The sequence below is a fragment of the Pseudonaja textilis genome, chromosome 3 (genome assembly GCF_049901715.1).
Source record: "Pseudonaja textilis isolate UNSWEBS1 chromosome 3, rPseTex1.2, whole genome shotgun sequence".
Lineage (NCBI taxonomy): Eukaryota > Metazoa > Chordata > Lepidosauria > Squamata > Elapidae > Pseudonaja > Pseudonaja textilis.
In genome coordinates this window covers 40,381,656-40,399,766 of record NC_141992.1, presented here as the reverse complement: position 1 = coordinate 40,399,766, position 18,111 = coordinate 40,381,656, and the positions used below count along the sequence as shown (strand labels likewise).

Genomic DNA, 18,111 nt, shown 5'->3' with positions numbered 1-18,111 from the left:
AAGCAATAGGCCCTAGATAATTAAAACTTTCTCCTTAAATTATAACAAGTTGCAGCAACAATTTCTTTCCCGAAATTGAGGAAAATCCATAAGCCACAATAAATGAGCATATTGGGAACCAGATTTCTTTTTGTTAAATCATTTAGACATAGATGAAAAAGTACAGCCACATTTACATTAATCCAACTTGTTCTTTAAAACTGCATTACACTGCTCTTTTCTCCTGTCAACACAAACTGAGCAAGAGCAATGACTGCTAAATCCCTACTGTAGACAACAGCTGGGAAGCATTCACACCTCAGTTGGTACTGCTGATTTGACTTAAGAATTTCCATGTGGCACCTCAAGGTTTCTGTGTCCATTGAAATCTTTCTTGGAATCTCTGATGTTTAGATTAAGAGATTTTAATTTTTAATAAATACAATGCTTGTGTTGCAGAGCAAACATCACCCATTATTATTATTCTTGATTTACAAGTCTCAGATGAATTCCATAGGGTTCCTTAAAGATACTTGTGGCAGAAGTATTTTGGGAAGTCTGCCTGCCTTTCCCAAAAAATAACTAAGAAAGCACAAACAAGAAGAAATGTCCAAAGGGAAGGAAAGTCATGGCAGAAGAGATGGCAAATTACATTCATATCAATTTATACTTTGCAACAGACTAACCTGGCATTTTGTCAGAGCAAGTGTTCAAAAAAAGGTTAGAGATCTTTGCTCATGAGTGCCACTTTTGGCCTTTGAGTGGCATGCTAGAGTCTAAAAAGTGGATAAGTGCCAGGTGAAAAACTAAGAGGTAGCAAATAATTTGAGAAAGAAAAGTTGCTTGGGAAACATGTTGTGCCTATTTTTTAACGTGTGCATTCCTCACATAAAAGTCAACATAACACCCAATTATAATTTCCCCAAAACCCCAGAGTGTTCAAGGTGTATTTCCTCTTTTTCCTTCTGGACAACTCCAACAAGCATCATTTTAAATCCTGATGTTTTAGGAGGTTGCATGACTGTATTTGAACTCTACAGGGTTTCTCTGTTTATTTTGAGCCTAAAATAGAAGGCCTAGTATATTGCTGGCAATAAGGGCATCATTCTAAGCATTTTGGGGAGTTGTGTTCAGAGAACTCTAATCAAGACCAAATATCACATGTCAGTTTGTACAACTTGACCACTGGGGGCAAACTCCCACATGCTCATATTGAAAAAGTATTCCTGATTGGGATGGGTGCCTCATTTCAGACTTTTTTTTTTTTGCTGAAAATCATCTGGGCAGTTTTCTCTTGTGGTTGAAAGGACTGGTAGAGAGAGGGACTTTTTCTTTTTTCAAACAGGAAGCAAGCAACCTAGACTGGGGGCCCTCAGTGGGCTTTTTCCCCCCCAGAATAAAAGTAGTTTAACTCATAGTTGGTTTTAAAATGACTCTTAATTGATATAACATCTTTAATAAAGTCATACAGGTATTAACAAACAGATGTGAAGTGCTACAAATATTACTAAATCTGAGTTTAAATCAGAGCTCAAGAGTTCATTGAAAGTTCATTAGCAGAGGACAAAGTGACTTTAAAAAAAAGAAAGAAATAGTGGGAAATGAATGTAGAGAAAAGTGCTTTATTCATTGGCCTCCCTTACAATTCTTTTAGAATTTCCTCACCTGCACTCCACTTGGTTTTCACAATTAAAGTATCCATTGCTGTCAAAAAAAGAAAATATCCATTATGAGTAGCACATACCTATTTGATGTATTTTGCTCCAAGGAAAAGATTAGTCTAACTGAATCTGGTTTTTTTTAACTCCAATAAGCATCATTTTAAATTGAAATGGATGCAATAACTGATCTACATTGAAACTGGCACATATTGACTGGTAGCATTTCATGTGACAGGTTCAACCTCGAATTGGCCTCAAATGGTTGTGTAAAATGAATTTGAGGACTTCTAAGACTTCACTCTGCAAATAACATCTAAATGGACTATCAAAACTAGATATACATAGAAGCTGAATTACTGTTGTGGAACCAGATGTATTTTTGCAGCATCATGCAGTGTAAAAAGGTACTGTTATATTTTGATCCTTTTGTGGAATGCTCCATAAAAAGAATTATTTTACGCAGAAAAGCATATGGAAACAAAGATTCTAAGCTAGATGTTTCCCTACTGTGAAAATGTTTTCACTCCAGAAATTGACATTTATACACACAGTACATACAAGAACATGATACTTCTATTTGCACTTTGCAATGATCAAGTAACCCTCCACTGCAGGCATAGTCCTGCTTGTTGTTGTGGACTGGGCCCAAAAAACCCTCACATTCTCCATCATGTTATCTGGAGAGGGAAAGTGCAGGTAAAGCTGGTTATTGTTCATCTAGGAAATAACAAATTGCTTTTGCCTATCTTCCTTTGATGAGGGCCCAATTTTCTCCATTGCCAGGAGAAGATAAGTGAGTAATTAAAAGCAAGGAATGTTCCTTCCTCTTTTTATTTTTTGCTGGGCAATCTTCTCCAACTCAATGGGCTCCAGATGTGTTGGACTTCTCTCAAAAACTATGCTGGCTAGCATTACAAGAATTAAAATCCAACCTATCTTAATGTCATCAGGTTGGGGAAAGCGCAAAGCATTTTGTGGGTTACAAATCACATTGATCTAAAACATGGGGAATGCTGGGAGTTGAAGTCCATACATTTTAAAGTTGCCAAGTTTGAAAAACATTCCTTTAGTTAAGATGATGTGTTAGGTTCGATTCACACTCACAGTCAGGACAAAGACCAAACTAATTCATTAAAACTGAATTTTTAATTAAAATTTTGTTGAAATAATGCAGGAGGGTCAACCCATTGAATGACTGCTAGTCATTGCAAAAATCACGGGATAGGAAAAATTGTTTTCTTATTCTGTAGTTGACAATACTTGAAAGTGACAGGTCCACTATTTAACATTTAAATAAGACATTTGTATTATTAAATGTTTTTTTTTCTTGGTTGGGCATCTTAACGGACAGGTGGTTAAATAAAAGAAATATTTCACGAGAAGAATTCTCCATTCCTCTACTCATAGCAGAATACCATAGAATACCTAGATAAACTAGAACTACGCCGCCTTCAGTCCGACCTAAGTGTAGTACATAAAATTATCTATTGCAATGTCCTACTATCACAACAATACACGAGCACACAATAGATACAAACTCAAGGTAAATGGTACCAAACTCGATTGCAGGAAATACGACTTCAGCAACAGGCTGAAAAATAGCTTCTATCCCAGGGCAGCAGCTCTTTTGAATTCTGCTGTATAGTGCAGTGTTGGTGCGGTGTCAGGGGTTTTCGGTTCAATGTGTGGAGGGTGAAGGATGTGTGTTTGTGTTTATTTTCATGGTCATGATGTGCACTGAAGATGTTTGATTTCATTGTACAAGCTGCAATGACAATAAACAGAGTGGTCAATGTCTGGAATACTCTACCTGACTCTGTGGTTTCTTCTCCAAACCCCAGAAACCTTAACCTTAGACCAGTGGTAGTCAACCTGGTCCCTACCGCCCATTAGTGGGCGTTCCAGCTTTCATGGTGGACGGTAGGGGTTTTGTCCTCTACTTTATAAATCACCATTACTGTGGAACTGGTGAGCAGTTAGAGAAAACTTTACTACTAACAGAGATACAAAAGTGGGCAGTAAGTATAAAAAGGTTGACTACCCTGCCTTAGACTGTCTACTATTGACCTCACCCCTTTCCTAAGAGGACTGTAGGGGGCGTGCATAAGTGCACCAATGTGCCTACCGTCCCTGTCCTATTGTTTCTTTTTATTCATATCCATTTCATGCATTCATAACCATGTTTATACTTATAACTGTTATCGAATACTTGCTTGACAAATAAATAAATAAAAATAAACCACCACTTCCAAGAGTGGAAGTTGCAATTGCGCTGCCCACAGAGAGAGGGCGTTCAAGTGCACCCCGAAAACTCTGCGTGAGCACTTTTCGCTACTCTACTGTAGTGCGATTCTGTTAATAGAGCAAATCGCCCGGACGGCCATCAGGAGGGAGCAAAGGGACAAAGCCAATTGTAACTTTTTGCTGCTAGCAAGCTAGCGCACGTCTGTATATTTCGGCTCAGAAGTGACAGCAGCACGAGATAGGGACAACTGGATGCCTCCCGCCCCCCTAAAGGGAAGGAGAAAAGGTTGCAGGGGTCGCACGCGCTGCTTCCATGGGTGGAGGAGGATCGTTCCAGCACCACTTCCAACCCGAGAGCGGATCCGGGCCCCGCTCGGGTGGAGGAGAGACGAATTAAAAGTGCCGGTCGGACGTCATCTATGCAAACAGCGAGAAGCTACACACCCTTGGGAAAGAAAAAAAAAAAAACCAGCGTGCGGAAGCCAAGGTGCAGCTTGGCCTTCTCCCTGCCGCCTCGCTGCTGCTCCGTCGGGCCGCTCCGGACTTGCCGCGCTGCTCCTCCGCCTTCCGTGCGCCCGTCGCTCTCGCTCCTCCCTCGCCGGCTCCAGAGCTACGCCCCAATCCCAGGGAGGAAAGGGGGGGCGGGGGCGGGCGGAGCGCAAGAGCTGCCGCCGCCGCCACCACCGCCGCACACTGGAGCCATCGAGCCTGGAGCGAAGGCCAAAAGAAAAAGAAAAAGAAAAAAGCAGGCAGGCAGGCAGGTAGCGAGAAACCGGAGGAAGGAAAGCAGCAAAGCAGCGGGCGGCTGGGCTCGCCCTGGCAGGCAGCGGCAACGGGGTGAGCCGAGGCGGCAGGAGACGGGAAGCGGGTGGCGGGTTTGCTCGGGCTTCTCCTCTTGTGCGGGGCCCGCTCGCCTCCCTCTCGCAGCCAGGCCGAGGGGCCCTGCAGCTTTTCGTGTTGGCTCGGAGCCCGAGAGGGAAAGAAGCGGGCGCGGGGAAGGGTGGTGTTGGTGGGGAAAATGTCTCCCTCCGGAGAAAAGGAAGAGGACCTTCTCCCTCCCGCCCCCTCCCCGAAGCGAGGCGGCGGCGTTACTGCACCCCGGTAGCCAAAAAGGAGGGCTCCGGAGGAAAAGGCTCTGACAGCCAGGCTGGAGCCTGGCCAGAGAGTGAGTTGCCCCTGAGTGCACGTAACGTGTGCGTGTTTGCGGTCGGGGGAGGGGGTGGGGTGGGGGAGTCGTGGGGGATCGCGGGGTTAAAGTGGCGAAGTTCTCCGACGTTTCTTTTGAGGAAGGAAAAAAAAGGTAGGAGGGCTGGGTTGTTGTGGGGGGAGGAGGAGGAGGAGGAGGGGAGGAAGGTTATTTTGATCGATTTGACAGCACAGATACCTTTCCTCATTAGTTAGAGAAGGTCGCTGCCTCTCTTCTCTCTCTTGCTTGTTAGTTCTGCTGCTTCAGGGCAGGATGGAGATTTCTGCCTTTTTTCTGGGGTGCCCGGAGATGGTGGTGCTGCTGCTGCCCACACAGCTAAAAAGGTCTCTCTGTGCATGGTTGAAGGGTGGTCCCTCCCTCTAAAAGGGCTATATTGCTGTGATGTGATTTTTCTCCATGGGACTGAGAAACCCTGGGACGAAAGGGAGCTGCTCCTTTTTTGGAGACCACTCTGTGGGTACCAAGCATTTTCGGGCTAGTTTTTGGAGCAATTCATACAGTATGGCTGACATTGCATTGGTCTTCTGAACATAAGGGTATGAATAGCAACAGAAGTTTAATGCTTATTAGTTGTATTGTAGTCTCTTTTCTAGCTAAAGATGTTCTGCTTTTATTTGTATTTCCAGTAGCCACTCATGACAACTTGTTTTGATGTGCTAGTGGATCCAAAGTTATTATATTGAAGTCATTGGCATGCTGGGTTCTTAATTCCAAATACTTGATTTACTGCCAGAAAGACTCTGTTTCCTTGCATCCCCTTCCCTTGAATTTCTGCTTCTGGTTGGTTTCCATTAATGAGGAAGTAAAATACAAAATTTCCCCATGTCTCCCATGTAACATGTAAGGAAAAGAAACTGGACTCTTGACTTCTCTGTTTTGAACTTTTGTGGTTGGGAGAAGATTGCTGGCACTTTGCTGCCATCCTGTTTCAGGTTTAGCACAGCTTTAGGTCTTTTGCAATAGCAGTTTTGCTAAGGATCCCCATTTGGGTCAAAAGACATTCCTTAACTTCTGATGCTTTTGTCTGCCTTAGATGAATAGCTCTCTCCTTGAAAGAACCAATAACTTCCTGCCAGCTGTAAACTTTGTACCAAGCCGCTTTTTGAATATTGCAGTGGCTGAAAGCAGTACTAAACTGAATTCTGTGTAAACCAGGGATGTTCTGCTACTGTTATTATATATACCATCCAGTATGGGGTTGGTGCACATGTTCATTCTCTGTATTGAATTGTCCATAGAATGAATTATAAATTATTCAGGTTATAGTAATTTCTGGCTTGGGGAATCTGAGCAGCTGCTTGCATTTCTAGTGAATGGTCATTTTTCTCTTAGAAAAAATATTTGATACAATATCACCTGACTAGTTCAGCCATGACTGTACAGTAACATAAAAGGTCCATAGTCTTGAATTTCAAGTGCATATTAGACTCATTTGATGGGTTTGTACAGCCTCTTAATTTATTCTCCCTAAAGCATGGAAATAAAAAAAAAAGAGCAGTTCATAAAAGCAAGGATGCCTTAGGTCTCCTGAAAGCTAGTTATTTTACCAAATAAATTAGGTATGCAGGAAAGTGGTTGTTTTTTTTAATTCTTGGAGTGGGAAAATTGGAAGGTAAAAATTCAATGGAAATCCACTCAAATGAATATTTAGCACTTTAAGTTATTATTGTTTAATGCCTTCAAGTCTATATTAACTGCTAGGAACTGCCTGGAAAGTCCCTGCAGTTTTCTTGGCAGGATTTCAAAGATGTTTTGCCATTGCCTTCTCAGGACTGAGAGAATAAAACTGGCCCAAAGTGATCCAACTGGCTTTGAGCCCAAGGTTGGTCTAAATCTCACAGTTTCGCGGTTACTGGTTTGGTACCTTAACTACCAAATTTGCTTAATGGAAACTAGAATTATTACTGATTTTTCAAGCTGATAATATTTGAGCGTATTCAATTTGGAATTTTCTTTTTCGGGGTGATGGGGAGCGACTGGGTTTTCAATGTGAAAAATGAGCTTATCTGATAATTAAGTTTCCTAGCTATAGGATTTCCTATTTTGAAATACTAACATCATCTCCCAAAAGGGAAATTCAGTATACTACTTGCAATGTCACAAGACAGGGCAGTCACATTGTCTACACTTCATGCCAGTCTTCTATTTTAATATGATGTGGGAAGTATAATTCTTCTCCATGACATCATTTCCTTGCTGAGTAGCACCCCATGCCAGTCCATCATGTGTGTACTTAAATATCCTTGGGATGGAGAAATCTTGTTTGTGTAAATTTTAAAGTTTAGATAAACACAGATTTTTAGATTGCTTCATATAGATCACATTGAAGATCCAAAGCATCTTAACAAGCTGCATGTATTGACCAATGGCAAGATGATATTCTCTCTCATTGTAAAACTTTCAGAATAATTGAGTGTTTATAGTAATAATCCATGGGATATTTTTGTGGGCCAATATTTGTTATTTGTAGAAAGACTGGAAATAGTCAAGTTATCTGATATGCTTAAAATCAGAACAAAACTCTCAATTAAAACTAAATGTTATGAATAAAGTAAAATGTATTGGGTTTTTTTTAAAAAATGAACAATTCATGTTTACAAAACTGTAGTTATATGTTTACAACATTTTAAGATTTCAGAACATAACAGTGTTCTGTCAGGAATTGGAAGTTTTCATGGCATTTACTTGTTACCTTAGTATTTGTAGTTGAGCTTAATAGTAGCAGCAGTTTGAATGTCAGAATTCAGTACACAATATCTTGGTTTTAATTATTCTGTGTTACTTAATGAAACAGTTTAAAATAGCATGGGTGGGTAATTGATTTTCAGCTTCCGTAGCCTTTTACTTAAACCAAACCCATTGAAGTGCTATTTTTCAAATCCGTGAACTACCTTGATATGTTGAACCCTGATACTTTGTATATACCAAAAAACATTCCAGGAAGAGTTTCAGCAGTGCAAGTTCCACTGAAATAAAGTAGTGTAAAAACAGTTACAATACTTGTATAAACCAGTTTGAGAGCCATTTTGGTCTGGTGATTAAAACACAGGAGTAGAAAGCTGGAGACTGAGTTCTAGTCCCTCCTTATCCATAAAAGCCAGCTGGGTGACCTGGAGTTAGACACTTTCTCTCAGCCCATCTTACCTCACAGTGTTGTTGTGGGGAAAATCAGATGAGAAAGTTGGTATTAGATATGTTTGCTGCTTGAGTTCTTTATAAAAATAATAAAAGCAGGATATAATAAATAAATCAATTAATTTAAAAAAAAACTTTGAGAGAATACACGCATTAGTTTTAAGGTGCTATGAGATGCTTTGTGTTTCTGCCACAAAAGCTGAATGATTTGTAAGGTTCCAAAAGATGTCTCTCTTTTGGAATTTTACTTTAGAGAGATATCCGAAAATGCTGGTTGCATTGTGCATATTAGTGTTCAAACTTTGCAAAAGCAGTATAAAATAATGTACTGTAACTCCTATGTCTATAGTTCTATTAGAACATTGTATTCTATTGCCATGGATCCCCCTCCCCCCAATTGTCAATCTTCACATATGATTTCGAAATTACTAATACTAATACTTTCTTTTGTTTTTGGACAATTTGATTATTCTACTGCAGATTTGAAGAGTGTTTTCTTTACAGTTGGTGAAAAAAAATATTTATTTCATTAGAACATGTGTAGTTTTTAAGGTGGAGCTGAATTAAAACAGGAAGTCCTGTGTTCAACTAATTCTGTAAACAGATCTATTTTCATACATGTTATTTTCTCCAAAGCTTGACACTTCAACAGAACAGTGGTTGCTATTTCAGAAAGTCATAATGTTGATCCCTGCTATTTAGTATAGGTTATAATTTAGGAACAAAACAAAACAAAACAAAAAATTACATTATATTCAATAAATATGTAACTCACAAAGGCTCCCTTCTCCAGATAAATTGGAGTATCTTGCTCAGAATAATTAAGGGAATACTATTTCTGCATGGTGGTGAAAATGATAAGTGAAAAGTTAATTGCAGTTACTTAAGTTTGAAAAAGTGTTCTTTGGAGCCTTGCATTGGCAATATTTTAAGGGTTGAAGATAAAACTAAATAATTCTCACATTAGAATTTACAGGATGAATGCATGTCTATGGTCATGATGAGATACATATTTGTATATATTTTCTCCAACTTTTTGCTTTGTAGAAGGCAGCTATATTATAGTACTAGATTTTTGCAGAAAAGTTGGAGTTAATTCTTAGTTCTATTAATATTAATATGATTGCAATGTAATAATCTAAGTATTTTTATTAGAATAAATTCCTTTGAGTTCAAGGGTGTCTATTTTCACACACACACACACACACACACACACACACACACACACACTTTTTAATTTGCATTTCAATGCAATTATTGAAGTGGCTAGTTTATTTGTACATGTTGTGTTTACAGTTTTGTATGCTACTTTGTATAAAGAGTGTCAAAACTGTAGCCATGCACTGAAAAAGTTTATGCTCTCATATGCCAAATGGTACAAATTTCATGCCTCACCCATACCAAAAGATTATTGCTGGCATAAGTAGAACTGAATTTGGCAGCTATAGTATCTGAATAACAATTATAAAACATTTTTTTCTTTGAATATTTAGAAATGTGCATTTATATATCATTATTTCTAATTGCAGAAATTTTGTATTGAACAGAAATGTATGACTGTACTTCCTAGTTCTATCAGTGTCCTATTGCAGGAAAATATTAAATATACTTCATAAGTACAAACATGATTTCAGGAAATTTTGGAACAAATAATTGTTTGCTGATAAGCCATCTTTGCTTAAAGAATCTAGTGATCTGTACGTCCAACAGATATTTCTTCAATTTTGATAAGAACTTAATAAAACATAAATGAATGCTCAGAATTTCAATGTGAGAAAGGTTTCAATATCTATGGAGTTGTGGTATTCTGTGGATGTTTTACTTTCTCCATGATTACTTTTTCATTCCATTTATGAAGAATAGCACTAAGACTTTTATACAGCCCCATGGTGCTTTGAATGATATACAAATGACAGCATATTGCCCCCAACAATTTGGGTCCTTATTTTACCGACCTCGGAAGGATAGAAAGCTGAATCAACTATGACCAGGTGTCTGGTCAGGATCGACTCCTGGCTGTGGGCAGAGTTATCCTGCAATACTGCATTCTAACCATTGCACCATCACTGTTATAATTTTGCTTATTAAGAACAGGAAAAATGAAAGCCTCTCAAATTTAATAGATAAACTTATTCATTCATTGTTTGTATAGCCACCTCTCTCAACAAAGGCCTTTGAGTGGCAGTGAATTATTTTCCTATGTTGGAAATATGTATTGAATGTGCCATGTAGTTTTGAAAGATGAGGTCAAAAAATAGGATTATAAATGCAAGGTTAATCAAGGTTAAAATTGCATGCATTCATACCAAGACTGAAAAGATAAGCACACATTTCAAATAAAGATCTGAAGTTGATTTAATCAGAATCAGTTGTAAATTCTATTTGAAAAAACAAATATATATGAGTCCATCTAGAATTTAGATAGGAAGTGGTTAGAGTTCTCTGCTTGCTGAATTCTGTCACCTCTCGACTGGATTTAGAAGGTAATTAATACATATCTGGGGAAGACAAAAGTGTACGCACTCTTGAGGAAATCATTTTTGATCAGCTGTATTGGACAACATCTACTCTGTAGTCCTTTTTAGGGAAGTTTTGAATTTCTTCTAGTTAGGATTCAGGCTTGGGTATAGGAGAGAAATAATGTTAGTTTCTCTGGTGAATGATTTATGCAAGGACCTGGATAGAGACAATGCTTTCCTCTGGTTGCATTAGATCTCTGAGTAATGTTTAAAATGATTAATGATAGTATTCTGTATCTTTAACCCCTGCAGTCCCTGGTGGAAATGGGAAATACCTTAACAGAATGATCCTGCATCTTCCGGGATCAGGTCATTCCAGTTGGTGTACAGGGGAGAGGAAGTTTTGAGCCCTTGATTACATCAGTAAAGGTATCACAAGACCTGGCTGTCTCCCTATGTTATTTAATATATACCAGAAACTGAAACTCTTTGAATAAATACATTTCTATTTGCACATCCCTGAATTAAAGAATTCATGTATTTGTTTCGATTGTCTATTTATCAGATGGATAAGCAGTTCTGTCACAACTGCTTCTCATTCCATAAGTGTGATGATTTGATTATTTAAGTAGTACAGGTTTGATCTATTTGGGATACCTTGTGGATTGCACACTACTAAGGTAGGCAATGAATTATGCCATCCAGATGGGTGTGCTTTTGGAATCTTAAATGGTTAAATAGCCTCAAAAAGCTCTCTCTCTCACACACACACACACACACACACACATGCACACACACATATCAGTGGTGGGATTAATTTTTTTTTTTTACTACCGGTTCTGTGGACATGGCTTGGTGGGCGTGGCAGGGGAAGGATACTATAAAATCTCCAGTGAGAGGTGATATTTGCCAGTTCTCCGAACTACTCAAATTTCTGCTACTGGTTCTCCAGAACTGGTCAGAACCTGCTGAATATCACCTCTGACACACACACACACACACACACACCTGGGGGGGGGGAGGTGTGTGGGTGGGGGAGGGAGAGAAAGAATTATAATTTGTTTTTCAAATATAGTTTTAAAAAAAACCTTGTGGTGCAGTGGTTAGAATTACAGATTAACTTTGCCTACAGTCTGGTATTCAGTTGTGATGCTGCTTGAGATTGATTCAGCCTGCCATCTTTCCAAGGTGGATAAAATGAGGACCGAGATTGTTGGGGGCAATAGGTTGACGTAATATGATCAGAGAGTGTATAAAGCACTATGGAACGGTATGTAGTCTTAAGTACTATTGCTATGACTATTGTCATATATATATACAATTAATTTCAATACATGTCATTGATAGGAATTTTAAGTTATCTTTCATAAAGGGTGTATATGAGATAGCCACCTTGATTTAATCACTGATGAAGAAAGAGCTATTATTGATTTCTTTTAGAAAATTCATGCAGTAATTTTGTCAAATGCTAATGACTAACCTGGCTTGAAGATCAGAATTTTGACTGGAATAAACTTCATTGTTGATAGCCCCTGTTTTCTGTATTCATGAAATGATGATTAATGATATTTATTTGGTATTACATGATATAATAAAAAGGGAGTAGATTGTGATTTAATAGGATGCAAAATAATTTTTATATTATTCCTTGGAAGTATTTCTTATTTATTGAAAAGCAACACTATTTACATTTACTCTTTGTATAACGTTTAGTCTCTATACTTTTTTTCAAATTATTTTGAACCATTTTCAACTATTTTTCAAATTATACGTATGTACTTTTACAACAATTCCTGGATTTGATAAATCCCTGTGGATTGCAGACAAATCTAGAACTGAATCTATCCAGTTTCCTTGTTTGGAAACTTGATATATCATTAAAATATATAACAGAAAAAAATCTTCCTTCTCTGAGTAGATCTTAGCAATTTAAAGTTATAATTGTTCCAGTCAAGTTTAAAGTATTAAAGTTAACATCTGAAGTGATTGTTCAATAGAGTACAATATTCTAAAATGAAGCTGGTTCTGTCAATCACATTGTAAATATACTAATGCCAAAATCACCATGACTTTGGACTGAACTGGCTGATATGTTAATATAAACTTACACATTATTGTTTCTTTTTTTAAACTTGGTGGCACTTACATCACATGAATGAGAAATTTTCATAGTTTCAAAGGCTAATTGTAGATTGAGATCAAAGATAAAGTCTCCTTCAACCCAAATTCACACCTGGTGACTTCTTGGATTTCTTTATATTGTTTTCTTAGGAATACACGTAGTCCTTGACTTACAACCATTCATTTAGCAACTGTTCAAACTTACAGTAGCACTGAAAAAAGTAAGTTATGGTCTGTCCTTACCCTCATGACTGTCACAGCCTCCTTTCTGTCACATGATCAAAATTCTGGCACTTGGCAACTGGTATGTATTTATAATGGCTTCAGCTTTCCAGGTCATCATCACCATATATGTGAAAGATCTTAAATCCGGTATTCCTCACTTAACAGCTACCTTCCTTAGCAATGGAAATTTTGTTCCCAATTAAGATTGTAGGTCAAGGACTATTTGTAATATGGAAATTATTAACCAACATGTTCTACCAAGTTTTATCGATTTTCTTTCTTGATTCTTGATTTTTATTATTCTATACCCAACTATGCTTAGCTTTTCAAAAGTAGTTAAAAAAAGACTGTACTGCCCCACTGGGCAGATTAGGAAGACAAAGAGTGGAACATTTAGTTACAGTCTATTTTAGTTTCCCTTTGAGTTCACATTCCTAAGAAATGTTGAGTCCCATTTCACACACTAGAATGACTGAAATGTCCACAGATTTCTCCAAATATACACGTAGAAGTAAAAAACAACAACCACCCCTTCTGTATCAAGGTTATAGTACAACTTCTGCTTTTCTGCTCTGTTTTATTATGAATAAAGATTAGGTAAACAAAAGCTAAAGAGATAATAGCTGTTTTTGAACATTACAACTGTTTTCATTCTTTTTTAAAAAGTTGTAGAATACAGATAGTCCTTGTTTAGCGGCTATTTTAGTGACTAACTGCAGTTACAGTAATGATAAAAATATTAACTTTGTGACCAGTTTTCATATATATGACGTTCACAAGTCTGTAAAGCTGAAGTAAGTTCATAGGCACCATTGTGGTTTCACCTAGCGACCAGCTCATTTAACAACTGGGTTGCTGGTCCCAATTGTGCTTGCTAAATGGGAAGTATTTGTACAGAAGAAATAAGCAGTGGAGTTCCTTCTCTGCGTTATTGGAGACAGCTGTTTTCCCTCTAGCATTTACAGTAGTATCGTCGTTGTTTTTTGCTTGATCTAGTTTTGTAATTTTTCTCATTTCAATGTTTTAAAAGTAAAGTAGTTGCATTCCTTAAGTAGCACTTTAAAGTGCGTGAGATTTCAAATTTTCTTCTGTGCTAATAAGGAAGTTCTGAATGTTTCTGAGTCTCTGACACCTCTTCTGTCAAACCCTTTACTTCCTAAGTAGGCCTAGCACAACAAGAGCAAATTTTAAAAAAATACGAGGAAAAAAAACCACTCTGAAATTCAGCCATGAGAGGAAACGTCCTGTGTTATTAGTCATACAAAACTGTTAAGATCTTATTTTGGATCCTTTTAAAGAAACCTTTTTCTATGGTTTTTAGATCTGGCATGGTATGTACTTTTGAGCTAAAATGAGGTCTAATCAGTGTGTTAGCAGTACAGGGATTTTATTTTCCTCCGAAATCATTTGGCATATAGGTTGGATGATATAAATATGGTTTCATTTTTGGTTTTATTTTTATTGCCTATCAAATGGTCCAAAGCAAAGGACAAAGTATTCCATAGATGTATTTAATTTTCATAGTGCTGCCTCCTTGCCTCATTTCAGCAGTCATTTTTTACACTTTGTTATATTCTCTTTAACACAATTACAGCCCTGGAGATTTTCATGCCATTGATGTTGACCAACCAGGCTATTTTGGGAAGTCCTGCAATTTGGATTTGTGTGCATATCCAGAGAACCAGAGCAGGCAGACTGTCCCATATAAACAAAAAAGGTCCCAGTTCCCAAAATAATAACTTAGTACATAAAGAAAATGGAATGAATCTAAGGCTATTTTTAAAAAAATCTGTCCCTTTCTTCAGTAGCATTTAATAGATCTAGTTCTATATGCAGTGTTTGGGAAAAGCATGGAGCTTTTTGTAATTTTAGGTAGTTTACTTTATTGTCATTGCACCTCATACAATGAAATTAAATCCCATCTTCAGTGTACATTATACATAAAAACCCCTCACACATCCTTTACATTCTATACAATTGAATTGAAAACCCCTGATATTGCAATATGCAATAGAATTCAAGAGGGACTTGCTCTTCTTGCAGTTCTCTTTTGATATGCTATCACAGATAACTAATGAACTAATTAATATCTTTGGATTGATAATTCTGGTAGAGGATCTTGCATATCTACTCTAGTCCAAAGGTGTTAGCTTTGTTTTATTATTTTTAAAAAGACTAATAAAAAAAAACCCAGTATAGACAATCTTCTGAATATAAAGGTGATGGATTCCTTTTTTAAAAATTACTTTCAACAACTGAAAACCTTTTAGTTTCAGTGAAACAATTGGGACACTACCTTTTTAACAAATGAAGTTACATTATTTTCTACAGTGATTACTTAGCGGAATAATTATATCATTTCAATATATGTAATAATATATTGGCAAATAAGGGAAGGAAAATGTAAATTCACAAAGTGCTGCAATTTGAATTTATAGAAACTAATAAAAAATGGTCTAGTTCAGTGGACCAGATGCGTCACGTGCTGGCCACACCCTCGCCTGGTTTAGCGAAAGGGAAAAAAGTCCCAATACGTCACATGAAACCACCGTGATGACGTGAGTTTGACACCCCTGGTCTAGTTGTTTTGAACTAGCGAAAATATTGCTTTAACTGAGGTGACAACTGAAAAAGACCTATGCTAGGAAGCAGTACAGAATGAAAACTGCCTTTCCAAGGACATTTTTTGAATTGTAATTCTTAATGTGACAGAAGAGGAGAAATATGTGGGAAATATATTCTGTATTTAATTACATTTATTTTTTTATCAGATTTAAATTAAAATTTGCTCTTATTTTACCATGTTTTCTCTTGTCCTGGCTCTCTTGCTTTTTAAAATGTGATGTTCAGCACACCACTAATATCTAAGCCTCAAATCCCTTGGCCTCAAAATTTTATTAAAAGTAGATCCTTACAGTAAGATGAGTTGGAATGTTCTATATTTATTATTATATTTTTTATCCCACCTTTATTTTGGTTAACCCAGAAATATAGCTAGTGTTCCTAAATCAATTTTCTCTCCAACAGTAATTCTGTGAAATAGTTTGGGCTTAGGGCAGGGGTCTTCAAACTTGACAGCTTTGAGACTTGTTGACTTCAACTCCCAGAATTCCTGCACCAGTCATGTTAGCTCAGGAATTCTAGGAGTTGAAGTCCACAAGTCTTAAACTTGCCAAGTTTGAAGACCCTTGGCTTAGAGAAAGAGACTGGCATAGAGTTACCTAGCCAGCTTTTGTGCCTAAGGGAGGCCTGGATCTTAAAGGTTCCCAACTTCTAGCCTAGCACTTAGCCAGTGCACCAAACTGGTTCTCCTTTTCTTTGTGCCTGGCTTTCTTCCTTTCTTTCATAATGGAAAAAACCTGGTTCACACAATGAAATGTACTGGCAAGTGATTCATAATGGAAAAGAAAGGCCTTTTTCACAAAGCACATTCAGGGTTTTGTGGCTTCAGTGAGATTTCCTCCCAATTTCTTGGTAGTTGCTGATCTGTGCTGATCTAAAAACAGATGATATGGCCCCAGATCTGCATCTGTGCTATATCATTTCTTAATGTGAAATCTTGAAATACATATCCATTAACTCTACTAAAATAACCTACTGTATGGCTCAGGATGCTTGGTAGTATTTTCATCAAGTTTACTCTTTTCTAAGTGTCATAGTGTCAAAATGTTAACTAGCAAAGTCTTAGCAAGCTGTTTTAGCAAATCAGTTAAACATGCCATTAGGATTGCTTTATTGATGAATGTGTAATTTTAATTCATTTTCCTCTCTAGTGACTTTTAAGGCCATATTTTGTTTGCTTATTTAATATATTTAATGTATAGTTTCCCATGTAATCACATTCCCTGATGGTTTATAAAAAGTATTAAAGTACAGCTAAATAATATAAAATATACCAATAATTACTTGAGGCACTTCTGTATATTATGCTGCTTGTTGCTGATTGGTGTAATAGCACTGTACTTTGTCTGCTTTGCTGCTTTGGTAATGCCTGATGTTTAGACTTGAGATAAGTGAGGTCTAAACTTTATCTACTCAAAATGATCTTGAGATGCAAATTATATAAATAGGCAAAGTATCTGAATGTATTCATGCACGCACACAGGGTTGGTTTGGAACTCAGCAGAATTTAAATTCCCTTCACAAATAGATCTATTTTAGTAGCCTTTGGGTTATTGTTGTTATGTAATTTATTAATATTACATTTAAAGAATCCTTTACTTGAGATATATAATGGTCATATTTTTACCAAGTTTCATATTCTGCCACTATTATGAAAATTTGTAATAAATGAATGTAATCTTCCTTTAGCCAATGTATTTTTATAGAAGTATTGCTTCTAAAAATCACATGTTTAGTTTAGTTTGTCATTGCACCTTGTACAACAAAATCAAACACCATCTTCAGTGCACATCATGACCATGACCATGAAAATAAACACAAACACACATCCTTCACCCTTCACACATTGAAACGGAAACCTCCGACACCGCACCAACACTACATTATACAGCAGAATTCAAAAGAGCTACTGCCCTGGGATAGAAGCTGTTTTTCAGCCTATTTGTCCTTGTTTTTATTATTCTGTACCATCTGCCAGATGGTAATAGTTCAAACAAAGTGTTCCTAGGATGAGATGGATTTTGAGAATGTTTTGAACTTTCTTAAGGTAGTGGGAGCTAGAAAGCTCTTCCAAAGAGGGGAGAGGGCAACCAATGATCTTCTGGGCAATGACATTAACCCTCTGGAGTGCTTTCCTATCTGCCACTGTGCAATTGGCAAACCGTACAGGGGTGTAGTGTGTGAAAATGTTCTCTATGGTGCAGCAGTAGAAGGTCACCAGCAGTCTTTCATTCAGTTGTTTTCTGAGATGTCTCAGGTAGTATAATCTCTGCTGAGCCCTTTTGACCAGGGTTGCAATGTGGGCACCCAGGTCAGGTTCTCTTTTAGGGTAACACACAGAAATTTAAAACTGGCCACTTGCTCCACTTGGTCTCCATTGATAAGCAAGGGCTGGACTTCCAGTTTGAGTTTCTTTAGGGACAGACTGAAATCCGCAACCATGCACAGTTTCAATCTG

At 37.5% G+C, this 18,111-nt stretch overlaps 1 protein-coding gene across 4 annotated transcripts in view; it reads left to right on the top strand.

Annotated features, from left to right (window-relative positions):
* Nucleotides 1–4,519: 4,519 nt before the first annotated feature.
* Nucleotides 4,520–18,111, top strand: part of RAP1A (RAP1A, member of RAS oncogene family) — an 86,756-nt gene continuing 73,164 nt past the window's right edge. For 2 of the 4 annotated variants that reach the window (XM_026712934.2, XM_026712933.2), the window contains exon 1: nt 4,520–4,721. The gene's annotated coding sequence lies outside the window, so the exon portion shown is untranslated. Of the gene's footprint in view, nt 5,050–5,116; nt 5,185–18,111 lie in introns of those variants that run through there. The other 2 variants (XM_087929331.1, XM_087929332.1) reach the window with 2 other exon arrangements.